The sequence below is a fragment of the Triticum urartu genome, chromosome 2A (genome assembly GCF_056163025.1).
Source record: "Triticum urartu cultivar PI428250 chromosome 2A, HENAU_Tu73, whole genome shotgun sequence".
Taxonomy (NCBI): Eukaryota; Viridiplantae; Streptophyta; class Magnoliopsida; order Poales; family Poaceae; genus Triticum; species Triticum urartu.
In genome coordinates, this window is record NC_141874.1 from 390,479,872 (window position 1) to 390,499,957 (window position 20,086).

General features: G+C 46.0%; 1 long non-coding RNA gene across 2 annotated transcripts; it reads right to left on the minus strand.

Annotated features, from left to right (window-relative positions):
* Window positions 1–7,198: 7,198 nt before the first annotated feature.
* LOC125537472 (uncharacterized) lies at window positions 7,199–9,572 on the minus strand. Of its 2 annotated transcripts, XR_007295930.2 has the most exons (3): window positions 9,065–9,479; window positions 7,991–8,914; window positions 7,199–7,591 (listed from the first exon to the last, which is right to left on the minus strand). It is a non-coding gene; the product is annotated as an uncharacterized LOC125537472 (long non-coding RNA). The 2 variants fall into 2 exon arrangements; XR_007295929.2 differs by having other exon boundaries at window positions 7,199–8,914; window positions 9,065–9,572.
* Window positions 9,573–20,086: the final 10,514 nt, after the last annotated feature.

Here is a 20,086-nt window from a genome sequence, read left to right on the forward strand (position 1 = left end):
TCTACATGCTGCAAGACGGAGGCTGCCAGAAGCGTAGTCTTCGAAAGGATTAGCTATCCCCCCTCTTATTCTGGCTTTCTGCAGTTCAGTCCACCGATATGGCCCTTTACACATTTACCCATGCATATGTAGTGTAGCTTCTTGCTTGCGAGTACTTTGGATGAGTACTCATGGTTGCTTTCTCCTTCTTTCCCTCTATCCCTTCTACCTGGTTGTCGCAACCAGATGTTGGAGCCCAGGAGCCAGACGCCACCGTCGACGACGACCCCTACTACACCGGAGGTGCCTACTACTACGTGATGCCCGCTGACGACGACCAGGAGTAGTTAGGAGGATCCCAGGCAGGAGGTCTGCGCCTCTTTCGATCTGTATCCCAGTTTGTGCTAGCCTTCTTAAGGCAAACTTGTTTAACTTATGTCTGTACTTAGATATTGTTGCTTCCGCTGACTCGTCTATGATCGAGCTCTTGTATTCGAGCCCTCGAGGCCCCTGGCTTGTAATATGATGCTTGTATGACTTATTTTATTAGTAGAGTTGTGTTGTGATATCTTCCCGTGAGTCCCTGATCTTGATCGTACACGTTTGCATGTATGATTAGTGTACGATTAAATCGGGGGCGTCACAAGTTGGTATCAGAGCCGACTGCCTGTAGGAACCCCCCTTCCACACTCCTTGGCCGAAGTCGAGTCTAGACATTGCAAAAACTTTTACTAACTTGGCTGTGTGCCTTACGGGCCCACGTCGCCATCGGGTGGTACTAGGATCTTTTACTCCTCGACCTTTACTCTGGGACTCTAAACTCTCTTCTACTCGGGTTAAACGAATTTACTAACCCTGACACTAGGATCCCGTTACGACATTCACCCCAAAGTTGGATAAGCCCTAGTTATTCTTTAGAGTAGTATTTGAACATTATCCACATTGTCATTTGACTCCTGTGAAAACATCTTTGTTTTCAGATGGAACCCACGAGGCAGGTCGTGCGCCACACGATAGCCATTGGTGCCTCAGGATCACCTGCTGTGTTGGTTGAGATGATGACCTATCTGGGTTATCGCTGGCACCCTGAGTACACCGTCTATGAGGAGTATCAGGACTTCAACCAGGAGCAGTACCGTGCCATCGTCCACCTCTACTCTCGGGATTATGACTCCACTACCGTGCTGCACACTGCTCATGGTGTTGGAGTGACTATCGATATGGCGGTCCACGATGCTGCTTATGCTGCTCTGACACGTCTCTGTGGAGAGTATCAGGAGTTGGATACCTCCCCCTTCAGGCACATTGCTATCGCATCCGATGTTGGTGCGGAGGGTTACTACACTGCTGCCTACTCCACTGTCACCCGAGAGCCCTTCTACCATCAGAACCTGGTTCTGCATGCTGATGGGCTGGATCAAGCTAACCGAGCTCTTCGCCACGAGTTGTACACCACTCGTCAGCACCTGTATCGTGCTCTGACGCTGTTGCACCCCTCTGTCCGCTCTGGTGATCTGTCGCGTTCTGCGATCTACCCTGCCAGGACCGTGATGCCCCAGGGTGTCGGTTGGCCAGAGGTGGGAGGCTACTCTCCCGCACTTGGTCCTCTTCTGCCACTTGAGCGTCAGGTTCTGCACCAGAGTACCCGCGGAACCCAGGTTGCCGACGTGGTGTACCCGATGCCACACTACCAGCTTTCAGGCTACAGCTACCTCCGCAGTACCGCGTGGGACTGATGTAGACTTGCTTGTTAGTGTTAGATGCATTCGCCGCGAGCCTGCGTGCCGCCTATGATGTCTTAGTCTATGTACCAGACTCTGTGTAACGAACTCCATGCATGATCTCTTTTGTAAGATATGCCGACTACTATGTAGTATCTATCGTGCTGCTTTCGTTGTGCATGTTTCATCATGAATGATTCTCGTCTTTGCACATTTCTCAATACTGAACTACCCCTGTTATATATTAGCAGGATGGTTAGACCAGGTGGTCGTGGTCGTGGTCGTGGTGGCAACGCCCCACCACCGCCTGAGTACATGACTGGTATGATCCAACAGCTTGAGATGAATCGCCAGTTCATGGAGAATATGATGGCTCAGTTTCCTCGCCCCAATATGAACCCGCAACCAACCCCAGTAACTCTGCAGGATTTCATGCGCCTGAACCCAACTGTGTACCGCAGCTCAACTCAGCCTCTGGATGCTGATGACTGGCTCCGTGACATCACCTATGAGATGGAGTCTGCTGATGTAGCCCCTGCCAGCTATGTCACCTTTGCTTCCTTCTTCCTGAAAGGACCCGCAGCTCAATGGTGGGACAGCCACAGGCGTACTCTGCCAGCTGGAACAATCATCACCTGGCCAGACTTCCAAGCTGCCTTCCGTGCTCGCTTCATTCCTCAGGGAGTCATGGACCGGAAGAAGCGTGAGTTCCGCAACCTCACCCAAGGCAATAAAACTGTGGAAGCTTACCAGCGGGAGTTTCTTGACTTGTCCCGCTATGCTGAAGAAGACATCGCAACTGATGCACGCAGACAGGAGAAGTTCCGTGATGGCCTTCAAGCTGACATCAAGCTCGCACTTCTAGTGCATGACTTTGCTGATTTCGCCACTCTGGTGAACAAAGCCATCAATGTCGAAACTGGTCTGCAGGAATACCAGAGCTCTCACAAGTGCAGCCGTGACACGGGCTCATCAAAAAGTTTAGGTCAAGAGCTTCGATTTGCAAAAAGAATCAACTCAAACGGAGTTATAAAACTCGAGTTACGAATAAAAGAAGTTTGAATTCAAATCTGTTTGAAAACAAATTTTAAACTTTCAAAAATATGTTTAAGTTGGTTCACTGGATAGAGGGGATCATAGCAAAGAACTGGGCGTTGGTTTCATTGGATTTGGACAAGCGAGCAAAAAGTTGTGATAAATAGAAAACCAGGGGCTAAATTGTAAGAAAGATAATTACATCTGAGTCCCTGGCTACGTGACAGAAAGTTATCGCACGAACGTACGCTTTAAAAGCATAAACGACGAACACGTTCACTACTGCAACCAACCTAGCGAACGCTCGCTAAGTAAGTAAACCTAAACAAAACTGGTTTTACAGAAAAACCGAGAAAACCCAAAAATAAACCGGCCTAGGGTTCAGTTCAGTACCGGTTAGGGTGGCTTGACCTCGGCGGCGACATCGGTTAGATCGGCGGCGGCGACTCTCCGGCGAGTCGAGCGGCGCTACGCGACGACGACGGTGGAAGCGGCGCGGGGCGGCGCTGCGAGCGGCGGGCCGGAGCAAGGCGCGGACGACGGCGGTTACCGGTCGGCGCGGGGGGGGGGGGGGTTCGTCGGCGTCGAAGAAGATGGCGACGACGGGGTTCGTCGGTGTCGGAGAAGACGACAACAGGTGGCTCGGGCTCGACCGGAGCGGTGGCTTTGGTGGCCTACGACAAGGGCGGAGTGGATGGGGAGGGGCGGTGCGTCGAGGCGAGGAGGATGGCGGCGTCGGCGGCGGTCCATGGCAACGCGATGGAGCGGGGTGGCGGCAGCTCCGGTGAGATGCGGCGGCGGCGGGACGAGGAGGAGGAACGGGGCCCGAGGTTCCGGTATTTAAAGGAGGAGGGGGCGGAGTGCCTTGGGCAAGGGGCAGAGGAGCCCGGCCTCGGCACGGACGCGAGGTCGGCGCGGAGGCGATGCCATGGCGGCTCGGGACTCTGTCCCGAGCTCGGGGACGAGCGGGAAGCGGTGTCAGGCCGGCTGGGCCGTGGCTCGGCGATTTGCTGGGCAGACCCAGTTCGGTGGCCTAGAAGTTTTTTTAACAGATAAAAATAAATAAAAACCAAATAAAATATTAATACAATATAGGCATATTATATATCAAAATTTTCATAAAAAAGATTTTCTACAACATGAACATTTTTCTAGCATCAGATAAAGTCCATATAGTGTTATTGTTGTAATAAAACCTAATAAAAATCATTTAAAAAAATACCAAAATGATTTCAAATTTATTTCTCTCCAATTTTTCAATGTAGGGAATCATTTTACCCTATTTTCCATATATTTTATTTTTGCAGAAAAATAATTTGAATAACAACCAAATAACTCTAAATTGAAAATAATTTAAAAGAGACTTTAAATTTGATTATTTTAAACTTCCAACTCATATTTCATATGTTTTAAATAAGTCCTTTTAGCTTCTCTCATGAAAATCATTGAGTTGCTTAAAGTTTTTCAATTTGAAATATTTCCAATTGAAATTAAAATCTTGTCAACAACCCTTTGCATTTATTTAAATGGAAGAAGTCATTTATTCAAATCTTGGTGGTGGTGGGTTGTTGTTGTTGTTCCCCTGATTCTGATTCTGGACTAACAACTGCATCAATGTGTTCTGCTGCTGGATCAACTGAGTGAGCTCCGGTGGGAAGGTAAATCCGGGGTCACGTCTTGGAGGCATCTGAGGGTTTAAAAAAGATGAGATTTAAGAATAGAGAGGGGTCTAGAGAGAAAACACTACCCATATGCACATGAGGTCAAAAGCAAACAATTCACTTCATTCAATCAAACAAGGGCATACAATTGATCTAACTATCGCAAAAGTGCTCGGACTACTATATTTACATGGTGGACTACTACTACTGTTGGGGTGGTCTACTAGAAATATTCTTCGGTTGCAGACTCCATGATATCTGCTCCAGCTTCATCAACATAGTCATCATCGCTATCATCTGGATCCGAGTCGGTGTCGTCGATGATGATGTAGTCTTCCGGGCGAATCTCCTTGGGTTGTTCGTCTTCTTCTACTGGTGTAGGGCCTCCCATAAATATTCCGATCTTCTTGATCAGATCGTCATTCTTCCCCACTAATACTTTGATTTCCTCTTCATAATCTTCACGTGTAGCCTTGAGTTCTTCCTCCAGTTCCTTGATTCTTGTCCTCGCCTTCTTCAGATCTATCATGTCGGTGCACATTTGGTTCTCCTGACGTCGAATGTGCTGGTTTAACTCCTGGATAAAAGATGCAATTGATCTATCCTTCCTGGTGTTGATCATCTCCCAGTGCTCATCTCGGCGCCCACAAATCTAGTAGATAGTATCCTTAAGATCATTGCGATAAACTTCTCCAATGCGTCCCATGGCGATGTGAGCTGCCATGCTCTTTCCTAGACTCCAGGTTGGTGCATCAAAGGAAAACTCTATGGGCTCAGTAACTGGCATGAACGTCCTTCCTGGAACTTGAACTTGAATCATCCAGTGCTCTTCTTTGGGTAAAGTGGCGTTGTAAGTCCCGGTGAAGCTTGGTACTCCTATGTTCAGATATCTAGTGACTTCCTTCAAGTGACGTCCAAAGGGTGTATCTTCATCCGGTTGCGTGAACTTGTTCCTTGCATCCGCCATCCTAAAAGAGTAGAAAAGATGAGGAGTCATAATGAGAAGAGTGAGTAGTGATCTAGGGCTTTAGCTTAGTGGCCGCGTCCTACAGTCAGCGTGTGCTCTGATACCATCTTGTAGCGACCAGACCTCAAATGGTCCAATCTCTGTGCTCCGGTGTCATCCCTGGATCAGTAATGCTGACACCACACAGTACTTGAAGGATTTATAACAGAGTAGCAATCACACACTTATTACATCGAGTGTCTCAAAAGATAACTTATTACAATAAATATGGCTTAAGGCCATCTAATAACGATAACATCGGAAGGCTTGGAAGATAAGTGAGTCCATCAACTCCAACGGCATCACTGAGTATAGAACCACGACCTAAAAGGCTCCTTACTCGTCGTCTGAAAAGTCTCCAACATGAACGTTGCAGCCCGAAACGGGTCAGCACATGGAATATGCTGGCAATGTAACACATAGAGAGCAATGAAGGAATAAGGCTATACTACATGCATATTTGGCTGGTGGAAAGCTCTATGGTTACAGTTTTGCATAAAGCCAATTTTTTTCCTACTTCAAAGGAATACATTTTATTTAACTAACATGGTGGTTGTTAAACATTGAGAGTGTAGACACCCTCTCAATCCCAATTAAGCATCATCATTAAAACCCGACAAAATTGTTTAGAGTAACATGATGAGATTCACATGATAATCCAGGTACTAGATACTCAAGATGTCCATAATCGGGGACATGGCTAACCATGATTAGTTTATACACTCTGTAGAGGTTTGCGCACTTTTCCCCACAAGACTCGATCTCCTCCGTTGGGATTCTCGCACTACATGGTGTTTGAGAAACGGATGACCGAGACATAGTCTTTCAGAAGCGCTAGCACCTTACGATCGGGTAGACCGTTACACCTACTTTCCCCTACATCTGCTAGTCTACCACTCTAAGAGTTCGCACAACTTAATCAACTATGCTAGAGCCCATAGTAGCTTGTGGCTGCACACGGAAGTTTCTAGTACTAGTAAGTGTGCACGTGCAACGCACGAATAATTTTTTAAAGGAATTCCGCCCTTCATAATAAGATGTTTTTTAGAAAAAAAATCACTGTAGTATGTGTATGTTACACATCAAAAGCAGTCGACTGAATGAGTTTCTACAAGCCCTTTACAAGAAATAAAATAAAAACCGGATAAACTCCTCACTTCATAATCAGCAGACCAGACCATGCATGTTCGTATTATGCGAATGGGCCATCCGAAAATAAATTTTACATTAGCTACTTTCCATTTAATGTATGTCGGTACTAATACTAATGTAGTTGTAAAAAGAGTATGTCCTTTTACCTGAAGCGCTCTTAGTTCAGTTCGGTATAGGGCGGATCTCCAAAATCCAACGTCGTAGGTTTAACTGTATGAACTTATACCAACCATTTGCAAGGAATAAAATAAAATCATATTGGATCAACTTCTCCATAGAGAACTTATGGGCATAAGCTATTTAGTGTGTGTATAGTAAAAAAACTGGAATCAAATATTCCAGAATGTCTATTTTATAATGCAAACTTTACAGGACTTGTGATACAATTAAGCATTGTACAAATGGACATGGTAGAGACACAAACTTGGAACAAAGGGACACAAATGGAAAATAGGAACATACTAAATTAGTCCCAAACATTAAGCTTTACCAGCAGTAAATTGACTACGGACCAGACACTATCGCAAGGATAATCCTAATATGATAGTTCATGGTTCTTACATGATGAACCACAAATTTCCCCAAAAAAACACAGGGAAAACGGCATCCAATAATATCTAGTTTATAAGAACAAGCTCATGTCATACATACAAGATAATAACGCAAGATTCACGAATTAGCATCAATCTTAACACGTAGAACAATGTCAATTATAACCATGCAGGTCCAAGGAACAATTCGACAATCTATACTGATCACAATTGGTTAAATTTTACACATAGAAGTATATGAATGTTTGTGTCTGCAAGTCATTGATGCTGCCAGAGACAGGGTTCATACAAATATAATCTACATTAGATGAACCATTAACTTGGGTGGTCCTGGAGTAATAAAGGAAAGATTACAACATTGTTTGTGTCTGCAGGTCATTGATAGTGCCAGACACTGAGCAGGAGAGGTTGAACCACCAACAATCTCGATCTCCCATGGAGATCGTCTAATTTGGTAGTACAGTCTGTGCCATCCTCCCATCTTACCTGAACAAAAGAGTATACTTATAGTTCATAGATGATCACTGAACCAGCCTGCTATATATTCATGCTGAATAATTAAAAAGGCACAACCCTTAATCAATCTTAATTAGAACATAACTTCTCATTATGAGTTCATTTTTTAAGAAACGTTTTAATCACCATGCCATGCTTACCCGAAGGTGAAAATCTAAAAAAAACATTGCATTTTAGCTGTCAGGCTCCGGAAACAACCTTATTTGGTATAGGTGGATTGACAAGTCCCATACAAAATGGATTATTTCAAGCTCTTCAGGAACTTCCAACATGGAACAATGAATTCCATTAATTAAGATTCAAATTATGTATGCAATGTTGCCAACTGAAAAAGAATAGCAATTTATGTGCATACTTTTTTTTACTGACCTTTACATATTATAATTCCTATCCTTGATGCATAACATGTCTTATTTTTGTGCTTTGTTTAAAAGCCTACAAAATAATTTTCTCTGCCTCTGAAAAAAATATTAGATGGAAATAATGTGTACCAGCAACAAAATAATACTGTAGTATACATCAAAATATAGCGTCGCATACCACACTCCTGATCAAGCAGCAATGTTCATGCTGGTAGTGATAAGAATCCGCTCACCAGCAGTGTTCCTCTCTGCTATCTGACACACACAAAAAAAATCCAAGAGAGATAAAATCTTGTTCGCATCCAGAGAGAGCAGGTCTATCTACCAAAGCTCCATTCCCCATCGCTAGAGATCTTCATGTCCCCGCAACAAGTGTTCACCAGCAGAGCACCAGTGCTCCCCGTTCCCTGCGGACGGAGTTCCCAGTTCACCGCTGGTCCATGGTCGTGGGCTAATGGCGACACCGTCGGGGCCGGCCGGGAGAGCGAGGGAGGGAGGCAGGGAGAGAGGGATGAATGAAGGGATAAGATGTACCTTGACCGCACGAGTGCCCTTACTCAGCCGCTGCCGGTGGCTTTGACCATGGAGTTGTCAGCCTCGAGCACCATCACCCATCGGCTGTGCACCGAGAGCACTGCTGAGTCAGTCAATTTCTCCTTCGCCGTAGGTCATAGTTGCGGTCGCCGCCATTCTTGTCGATCTCCAATGTGTTTGGGAAAGGCCTTTAGAGTTTGACTGAGGGGGCAGGTAGCAATTGAGGAGCAAGGCATGGGCCTTCCCCGCCGCGGCCATCAGCATGCTCCAGGCCGCCGGACGCAGGTCTCTTCCTCGGTCCAGCTGCCGCCACCGCCACCCACGTGGCTGGCTATGTTCGCTCCGTCCAGTGTGCGCGGCTTGTTGTATTCGTGAGAGACGGGGCCATCCAAATTACCTAAGATGAAACGCAAGGAAAAAATATTTTATCACCTAAGATGAACAACAAACCAGATCAAAGACTGGGGGTTGCCGCAAGCTTTTGTGACTTGCTCGAGCTGAATCGCTGGCTCAAACCTTCTAATGCAGATGGTGCTTATGGACTAACCTTGGGTGCAAGGGAGGACGACCATGGTGGCCGATGTGGGAGGACGAGGCGGATCTTGGCTAGATTCGGTGACCTGGGGAGGAGGGCCACGGGCTCGGCGGTGCCGTCCTGATCAAGGGCGTGCATGGCGAGAGGGCGTCATCTCAGCTCATCGTCGATGTTGGTGAAGGAGGAGACATCAGCTCTACCTAGTCGTCCGCTGGGTAGGGATAGGGAAGATGATAGGAGGGGATGGGAGGTGCTGCCGGCGCACTCGTCGGTTCTATGATGGCTGCGGTGGCGGAGGAGGGTCAGGCGGCGGCGCATGTGGCGTGGATGTCCGACACTCATCAGGCGGCGGCGCATGGGGCTCTGATTGAGATCACTTTCCTTTTTTTTCTGCTCTTTGCGTGATTGTAGGGGAATTGAGTTGGTGCGTGGCGGAGCTTCCTATATTCCTCCACGGTGATTCGGTGAAGCATAGTCAGCCAACCTAAATTACTAAACGCACACGAGAGAACAAATTAAATTAATGCTAGCTGTTAGATTAAGTTTAGTGGGCCTAATCGTACCGTGCTCATCAAACTGTGTACATCTGCCGTGTGGCTTTAAGAAAGAATTAGTTTGATTGTTTAATAGTAGTATAGATATAGAAAATTACTAAACGCACACGAGAGAACAAATTAAATTAATGCTAGCTGATAGATTAAGTTTAGTGGGCCTAATCGTACCGTGCTCATCAAACTGTGTACATCTGCCGTGTGGCTTTAAGAAAGAATTAGTTTGATTGTTTAATAGTAGTATAGATGAATAATCTCATGATCCCTTTGAGCCTGGGTGGCGGTCCAAAAGAAAACAGGCAATCACTGGAATACCCAGGTGCCTCAATCCACCCAGATGTGTATTTAAGTTGCCACCTTAGATAAACCATTAATTTAACAATCTCACATCTGTCATGGATACACTCACCCAATCCACGTCTACTAGCATAGCATAGCAATATAAGCAAACATAGAAGTAACTCCCAAAGGTTTGATTGTAACAGGTAATAGGTACTACCTCATCTACTTCCCAAAACCCACAATTTAATTAGATCCTAATCGTGCAATGTGTGAGGATTGATCTAATGCAATAAAACTGGGTAGTAGGAGGTATGATCAAAGTGTTACTTGCCTTGCTGACGATCCGTGAAACCCAGCGATTCGAAGTAGCAAGGGGCGCACTCCGGGTACTCTATCGCAAACAAACAAGCACACAATAACTACTCAGCTAATGCACAGGTAAAACTCAAATAAGAGAACTAACCAGAAAGTTCAACTTAAGAACTCTGGTTGGCAAAAAGAATCAACTCGAACGAAGAAACGGAAGACAAACGACAAAAGAAATAAGCTTCGTTTACTATTCTAGATCTAGGTCAAATTTTATAGAAGCAAAAACTGGTTTGAGTTGGTTAAACTGAAAGAGGGTTTCGAGACGAAACTCCAGGCGCTTGAATCGCCTGATTCCGATAAATGAGCGAAAAGTTATACTAAAACGAAAATCGGATCAGAAATCACGATCAGAAAAATCGCGGATTTATCCGAGAAAAAGAAAATGACGAACATATTAACGAACGAACGTTTGTTATCTGGATCTAAACGAAGCGTTCGTTAAAACGAACGAACAAGCGAACGCTCGCTAATTAACTAAACCGAGAAAAAAACCGATTTATCTAAAAAAATTGAAAAAAAACCGGTGAAAACCAATGGTTTTCTAAAAAAATGGCGGCGGTTCGACCTCGTCGGCGGCGAGCTCCGGCGGTGGCGGCGGCTGGTGCGCGGCGCGGCTAGGGTTTGGGCGGGCGGCGCGGCTTGGGCTGGGGCGGCCCGGGTGGCGCGCTATATAAAGCCCCCGGCCAGGCGGAGTTCTGGCCGGACACGGCCCAAGGTCGGTTCGGAATTTTTTTAAATAATTACGCTCAGAGAAAAAAAACAAAAGGAATACTAAATGGACTCCAAAAATCCCAAAATAAATTTTCCCCGGCTTCTAAAATCAAGTCTCACAGGATGAACATTTATTTGGGGCCTAAATGCAATTTTGAAAAACGCGCATTTTCCTAAATTCAAATAAAATAGCAAATAAATCCAAAATAAAATCATATTTGATTTTATTATTAAATCCTCAATATTTCTTTATTTTTGGGAAAGTCATTTTATTCCCTCTCTCATATCTTGTGATAGAAATAATTGAAGACAAAATAAATAAAATCAAATGATCCTATTTTCAAAATTTGAGAAAACTCAAATATGAAAATAACGAAATCCCCAATTCTCTCCGAGGGTCCTTGAGTTGCGTGAAATTTCTGGATCAACCAAAAATGCAATAAAATATGATATGCAATGATGATCTAGTGTATAACATTCCAAATTGAAAATTTGGGATGTTACAGAAATAAATTTGAATTCATGGAGATCAGAAAGCAAAGTGAATGTTTTAGCAAAGTCATTTTATTCCCTCTCATTTAACTTTCAAGAAGTTTCGAATTTCACTCAATTTCACACGAGCAACTACACCACAATCAATCAAAACTATTTATTTATTATAACATTCCAAAATTTAGAATTTTGGGATGTTACAGTTGTTTGGCTATGTTATCGCTTTGCTCAGCCCCTCTTATAGCGTTGCTAGTTGCAGGTGCCGCTGCAGGTTGTTCCATGTTGGGACATGGATATCATGGGATATCACAATATCTCTTATTTAATTAATGCACGCATATACTTGGTAATGGGTGGAAGGCTCGGCCTTATGCCTGGTGCTTTGTTCCACTCTTGCCTCCCTAGTTTCCGTCATACCGGTGTTATGTTCCTTCATTTTGCATCCCTAACACGGTGAGGGTTTATGGGCCCCTCTTGACAGTTCGCTTTGAATAAAACTCTTCCAGCAAGGCCCAACATTGGTTTTACCATTTGCCTAATAACAACTAAAACTTGCATAGGGACTTCCCGGCCCCCGAGGTCCCTTAATCAACCCCCGGGCCAGTACTCCACATGAGTGTTGGTCCACCTACCTAGCAGTCGGCGGTGCCACCTCGTGGCAACTCGATGGTATTTTTGCTACCATCCACTCCGCATAGACAGTATTGTCCTGAGATACGCGCGGATCCTATCGGGGTATCGACGCACCGGGTGGTCTTGCTGGTTTTGTTTTACCATTGTCGAAATGTCTTGTGCACCGGGACCCCGAGTTTGATCGGATGTCCCACGATGGAGGATTGTCTCCGCGGATCGTGAGCTTATCATGGGCTAAGTTGGGACACCCCTGCAGGGTTTAAATTTCGAGAGCCGTGCCCGCGGTTATGTGGCAGACGGGAATTTGTTAATATCCGGTTGTAGTGGATGAACTAAACTCAAACTAAATTCACCAACCGCGTGCGTTACCGTGACTGTCTCTTTTCAGGTGCGTTCGAGAAGAGAACATGGTTGGGTTATGTTTGAACGTAAGTAGTTCAGGATCACTTCTTGATCATTACTAGTTTGTGACCGTTTGCGTAGATTCTCATCTTACTCTTGTACTAGTAAGTTAGCCACCATACAATGCTTAGTCGCTTGCTGCAACCTCACCACTTATCCATTCCATATCCATTAAGCTTTGCTAGTCTTGATACCCATGGTTATGGGATTGCCGAGTCCTCGTGGCTCACATATTACTACAACAACAGTTGCAAGTACATGTAATGCGATGGTCATGGCGTGAGAGCGATGTTTGCTTGTTTTGGAGTTCTTCCGCTTCTTCTTCTTCGATCAAGGCATAGGTTCCAGGCCGGGGGAGCCTGGGATTAGCAGGGTGGATGTCGTTCTTCTTTTTCATTTGATTTCATCCATAGTCGGATCCTGCTCTTCTGTATGATGATTGCTATGTATTGATGAACTGTTGTATTCATGTTGTAGCTTGTGGCGAGTGTAAGCCTTTATCTTGTATTCTCATCTATTCAGTACATGGTATGTTGTAATGATATCCACCTTGCTATGCGCTCGAAATGCGGTTGTGCCCCAATCATGAGTTCATCACGTGATTGGGAGAGAATCGCATCTTGGGCACTACATCAGTCTAATGTTTATGTGTACTAGTACGGTTTTATTTTAAGTTTGACCAACCCTATATAAAACTAAACTAAGCTCCCATACACGCACTCATCAATATGCCGCCACCGCCGTTGCACATGCCGGCGCCCGCCTACTCCGGCCAACCATTTCTCGCCCATCACCACCGTGTCGCCGCCATCCCTGTGCCATGATGCCGAAGGCTCGCCCACTCACGTCGTCTGCTGTCCCTCCTCGCGATGTCGCCGCGCCGTCAAGCACGCGATCAGCTGGTGGAGCTGCGTCTATGCATGCAGCGTACAAAGAGGAGGACGAGCGCATGCTCCAGCATGCCAGCGAGGAGGAGCTAGCGTGTCATTGTCGTCTCCGCTCGCGCGGAGGAGGCACGCATGGTGGCTGTCGCGGCGGAAGCCGGTCACGCCTGAGCCGAGCCCGCAAACCGGGTGCGGATGTGGAATCTACCTTCGAGACCTTGAATGCCACATGGATCCTGCAATCTGAAGGAGCAATTTGGATTAGTCCACTATTGTGAGCCGTTGGATGCAACATGGATGGCCAGAAGGGTTTCTTGAACCTCCAAAATGGATGCATTGTTCATCTTCTCTCTCAGGCATCGAGCCGCCAGCCCGCCACACGCCTAACTGCCTGCCGCCGCCGCCCCGCCCTCCCCTGAACCGCCTGCCGCCGCCATGCTCCCCCACCCCCTCCATTCATTTAACCCCGGGCACGATCCATTTTTACTAGCAAACTGCATTCCACACCCAACACTCATAAAATAGATCATGGGCACCCTGCCACCCTAATATAGATATTGGGGTAGCTTCTCTGCCGACTTCTTGTTTCACTCCGTCAAACTTCTTTCACAAATCGACTGACCCAAATTATACTACTAGTACGAATGTATTAAGTACAGTAGGAACATGAAGATACGAGCAGTAGTACCAACTACAAGAAGAACAATAGTAATACATACTAGTACTAGTGTACATACTAAAGAGTTCAAATAATGAGAAAGAACATAAACATAGTTCTGCTGGGGGCTCAACACAACACACCCCTGAAATAAAACTAAGCAACTAGTCCGCTTGACACTGCAGTAGAACCAGCAGGAGCGACGACACTGCCACCTTACTCGGAGTTCGAGTCCACGTCCTCGACTTCGTCCTCGTCCCTCTTCCTCTTCCTCTTCGCCGACGCTTCTTTGCTTGAACCAGACACTGGGCTCTACTTCTTCATCCAACCCTTGTAGATATTTAAACAAAGGTAGGCATCCATTGCTACGTACAGGATGTGATCTTCATCTATTGTCTCCGACTCCCATACATGATGATACTCGTGGTGAGGTTTCTTCTGTTGAGCATATGAAGGATCAATCATGGATGCTGCCAGGGTCAGCATTGAAGTCTGAGAGGAGGGCACCAGGCTTGCCTTCTGGAGATCGAAGGGCTAGCCTACAACAAGGCCTATCCGACCCAGGATAATTCTGTCATTACTAAAGTCTATAGTAATGAATTTCACTCTTTCGTCCTTGAGGAAGTTCTTGAAATCCTGACACTCAACATCGGCATGGCATATGTGGTAGACCAAGCACACATTATGTACGCAAACCTGGATCACGTCAGTCTTCTTCTTCTCTGCCTCCTTTAGAATCTTCTCGCATTCCAGGACTGTGGTGTATTCAACATCTAGCCTAGCGACCCACTCATCCTTTGAACTGTTGAACATGCGTAGGAAGCGAGCAAGGCATGCTTTCACCATCGCGGATCTACGGGTGTAGATGATGACGAACTCATCGCCGGTGATGGCTCTAACCTGGTACTCAGCGGTGGTCATGGAGATTTGGCAGGACATGGATTTTGGAGGCGGGTTAGGCGAAGTTGAATTGGCGTAATGTGAAAGGACGGGATGACCGGGAGCGGACTGTTATAAGGTAGAAGACGGGGACAAGTAGGGCGTGCGAACGGCATGGGGTTGTTGGCTTGCCCGGTGGATAAACGGCTGCATGCCCCCAAAGAGTTCTCAAGTACTATGCGGGACCCACTAGATGTCATGTCTACTAGACCCATATCGTAGGCCTGAGGGTATAGCTTCTGCGTGTTCGCACGCCATGACGGCGCGTGGATGTAACTTCACTTAATTCCGTCAACCGTCGCGCCTGCCAAGACCTTCGCCTCCCTCGCGCGGTCGCGCCCTTTGAGACTTCGACCGGCTATAAATGAGCAATTTTTTTGCCTACTCCACATGCATGATACTCCCTCTGGTCCTTTTTACTCCGTGTAAGATTTGTTTCAAGTAAAAGTTTGCAAAGTTTTTGACCAAATTTATACTAAAAATATCAATATCTACAATACCAAATATACATTTTATGAAATTGCATTTTATAATGAGTATAAGAATATTGATTTGACATTATGAATGTTGATATATTTTTTTATAAGTTTGGTCAAAGTAGAGGTACATTGACTTCAGACAAAACTTATATGCACAATGCAGACTAGTTCCTCCGTCCAGGTGTGTTCCATGTCCTATCTAGTCATCACAACAAGGTTAGCAATTAGAGTACTACTACCTCCCTTCTAGTTTAAAGGGCTCGATTCAAAATTTTCACCTACTCTTACCAAGATAGAGGCGGTGGAATAGTTTTTGTTGTGGTTTCTAGAGTCTGGAATCCATCTTCAGGAACCTTCACTGCCGCCGGCAAGAATGCAAGGAGATGAACCAGAAAGGAAATGAGGCTGGAATTAGTAGTTCCGTATTTTATATAGTGGCAGAGGTGGGTAAATATCTGCTACCTCCGGTGGCAAGGCCATGTCTCTATGCACACACGTCTCAGTCATTGGTTCCAAGTAGATCGAATGACTCACGTTGTCCAGAGGCAGACACACCATCACCACCAACTGATATTTTTATAGGAGTGGTCATGCATGCATGTGATGTAATTAATGCATCGCTTTACACAATTTTTTTGAGAAAAACGAGAGTACTAATTAAGTACTTTTGCAAACTAAGGAATTAATTCCACCATTCATCATCTACCTTGGTTGAAGAGATTTCCAAATTAAGCCCTATAAACCGGAAAGGAGGGAGTACCACATTACCACCACTGTGGTCAGCCTTAATCATCGCATGCAATAATTTAGTGCACCTTGAAATCTAAACGCCTGCTTGACTCTCCTTCTCCCTCCGGCAGTCCCACCACTCCACCCCGTGTGGGAAAAAACTGCATGCATGACTCTCCTCCCGCGCTCGTCCAATCCGTTGTGACCAACAATATTTCCACCCCTTTGCTCACCCGTAATTTAATACAACAAATATGCCCACCTAGCTGCTTTAGTTACTTAACTGCAGGTGCATTGGGTCACTGACATGTGGGCCCAATAGGCATCTGGCCCACATGTCAGTGACGCAACTAGACCTGCAATTAGGTCAGTGAAGATTAGTCTATATCTTATGTAGGTGTGCTATTGCTCGCTATAAATACTGCGCCACCCACGACATTCAGAAGAACACTCACGTTCATCACTATCTCCTCCCCCTCCCTCTCATGTCGACCACCATGGCATTGCCCCTCCCAAGCCCTAGGCGCCCCTCGCTGCACCGCGCAGAAGGTCACGCATCGCCTTCCGTTCCTCATCGCCACTAGTCGAGGAGGACACGTCGGCGTTCCGGTCCTCGCTGCAACGCGCCGAGATGGACGCCTCGGCATTCCCAATCTCGCCAGCATGCGCATCGGAGGACGCGTTGGCTCCCCGCTACGAGGAGAACGCCGCGCCGCCCGCCGAGCCCCCCAGCCTTGAGGAGCTTTGGAAAGAAATGGATGTCGCCTTGTGGGAGGCTTTGCCTTCGGCGGAGCGCGCGAAAATAGAGGCGGAGAAGAAGGCCGTGGAAGAGAAGCGTGCCGCGGGGCAAGCTGCCTGGCAGGCCTATGTCGTGTCCGAGAGAGTCAGGCAATTGGCTCTTTGGAAGAAGACTCGTGCGAGGGCCGTGAGGGTGACGGAGTACGCTCGTGCCAAAGCCCTGAGTGCAGTCGGGCCCAAGCGCCTCATCTATGCTTGGTGGTACATGGACCAGGTGCACGCTTCCAGCGAGGAGGAGTACCTATTGGCGCCGGATCACCACACCGGTGAGATCACGGTCGCCCGCTGGCAAGCCGCCAATCAACACCTCGCGATTTGCGAAGCTGAGGAAGAGGTGTTGTGTTGGCGTGCTAGGAAACGGCCACGCACCAGGGCACTCCTGGCGCGTCGCAAGTGCTCCTGCGAGTGTCGTGGCTTTTGTTAGGAATATAATTTAGTTTCATAAGGCGATCTCATTAGTTTTGGGACGCAAATGATAAATCCTGAACGTTCGGGAATTATTAGCATCCTTAATTAAGTATGTAAAAGGAAAAGTTTGGAAACCTTGTGTATCCGTACGCATTTTGTAAGTATGTGCATATAGCACAAACTTTACTATATAGTATCGCAGTACACGTCTCTCTCTATATATGCTTGCAGACTGTGCTACTCGCTCCATCCAGGTGAATAAGTCATCTTTGGTTGTGCACCGTGACCAAGAAGGAGGGAATACTTATACACCTAGACGGAGGGAGTACTACTATTACTTATGTACGTGCAAATGCACGTTTTAACATTACGATGCGGTTTTTGTAAAAGTAGAAAAACATCACTAGTCAAGCTTGTGAAACGATTCAATGCAAAACAAATGCAAAAATTCTCGTTTGATTGTTTACTTTTAGCTTCTTTCCATGTGGTTATTTCTCTATCGTACTTTGTACGGAGTATCTCACTGGTCGGGAAGGCATGCAAATTCCCAAACCACTTCCTACACCCTGTATCGAATTTTTTGCCTAACAAGTTGTGCCGTGCAATTGGAATTCCAACTTGAGTACTACTACTAGGAGTACTAGGGGCCAGTTCTTTTAGGCTTCTAGATTAGTACTCCCCACTACTACTACCTCCGTCACGTTACTACTACCTCCATCCTGGTTTATTGGTCCCCATTGTAATCTATGTCAAATTTTGACCATAAACTAAAGTAATGAAATGTTTGTGCATGTCACATGCACTAACATTTTATCAGTTAAATCTTTGGTCAAAATTTAGAACAAATTACAATGGTGACGAATAAACTAGGACAGAGGTAATAGTAGTTTAGAAGCCAAAATAAATGAGTGAGGCGCCTTAATGATACTCTCCACTGTGACTAGTCTTATGGGAAAAGCTGGGGAAGAGACGGCTTATTTTTTAAGCCTCCAAAAGAACTGGCCCTAGGTGTAGTAGCTAGGGATAGTAGGAGTGGTAGCTAGGGATCGAGTGTGCGAGACGAACTGGAGAAAGTAAATGCAGACAGATGAAATGCAAAAAGACGAAGGGATGTGATGGTTGCTTGTCCGTTTATTTTACGAGGCCACTTATTACTAGGAGTGGTGGGGTTTTGTGATATGAAGGCTTTACTACCGCGCCACAAGCAGGTTGAGACTCCCGTGCAGTGGTGCCCTCTACACTAGTACTACATCGGTCATGGTTTATTAGTCCCCCATTGAATTTGACTGAAGATTTAACTGACAAAATATCGTTGGATTCGTATTTGAACATAGTTTTCGATGATATAATTTTAGGTGACATGCATGAGCATTTACCGTACTATATATAATGTTAGTTAATTTTTTGGCCGTACTAATCTATAGGAACGTGCCCGTGTGTTGTACGAAATAGTGAAATGCATTGATCGGGGAGTTGTTTATTCTGACAAAGGATGTGGGGGTCATCTCATGTGTAACGGGCATCGATAGGTTTCTTTGGATATTATTTCATCTCTAGAGCTCACAAACATCCGGGTGAAATAGATAAAAAAGTATCTTTTGCAAACAAAAGTGTTCAACTGTTCAACCCGCATAAAAAACTTATGAAGAAATAACACTTATATTGTGCTTCGCAAGAAATGATCTTTAAGAATTAGTTTTTGAGTATCGATTGTTATACATGTTGGCTATAGATGGCATGGCACTTTCTTATAGTCAACAGTTGGCTATACTATTAAGTATTAACCATGCTCTTATACGCCTAGACGGAGGGATTAAATCAGGGTGACTTGGAAGGGGGCAGAGGAGATGTAAGAAATGGTTCATCATAAGTCTTTCACCAGTACTGTAGTAAAAATTCTCATTTAATGTCATAAATGGCAAGCGAGAACTCTAATGGAGCAAAAGCAATAATGGAAGATTCTAGACTAAACCATAAATGGATAAACTTTTATTCAAGCGCGATACTCAAATAGAGCAAGATCATGCATGGAAGGTTCTGTACTATATAAATAAGAAGTCTCCGCATGCTTAGACAGCGGATTACATTGAGAAAAGACTAATCATCATCATTTAAATTGCTAATGCATATGTCCAGGTGAACCTCCTTGGAGTCCCCGTGCACCATGTTGGGGGGGGGGGAATCATACCATGCGTCTTCCATGTCCACATCGGCAGGAAGGTCCCAGTTCGGCACAGTCCTAGTCAGCGCCATGGAGCGGGTGTGGGCGCCCACGTACCTCTGAGGGGCAGTAACAGTGAGCACGCACCTGTACATCGACCTCGTGTCAGTGTCAGCATCAACGGCATCGCCCCTGACGCACACTACAGAGACGGGGCGGCGGCCTGCGCGAGCCTCACCGGTGCCCACGAGAAAGAGGAAGATGCTGCCGTCCTCCTCCGAGACTAGCAGGCGGTGATCCTCCAGCGACTCCGGCACGGCGAACTGGTAGTGTTGGTGTCAAAACCGTAGGATCTTGGGTAGGGGGTCCCGAACTGTGCGTCTAAGGCGGATGGTAACAGGAAGCAGGGGACACGATGTTTACCCAGGTTCGGGCCCTCTTGATGGAGGTAATACCCTGCGTCCTGCTTGATTGTTCTTGATGATATGAGTATTACAAGAGTTGATCTACCAGGAGATCGTAGAGGCTAAACCCTAGA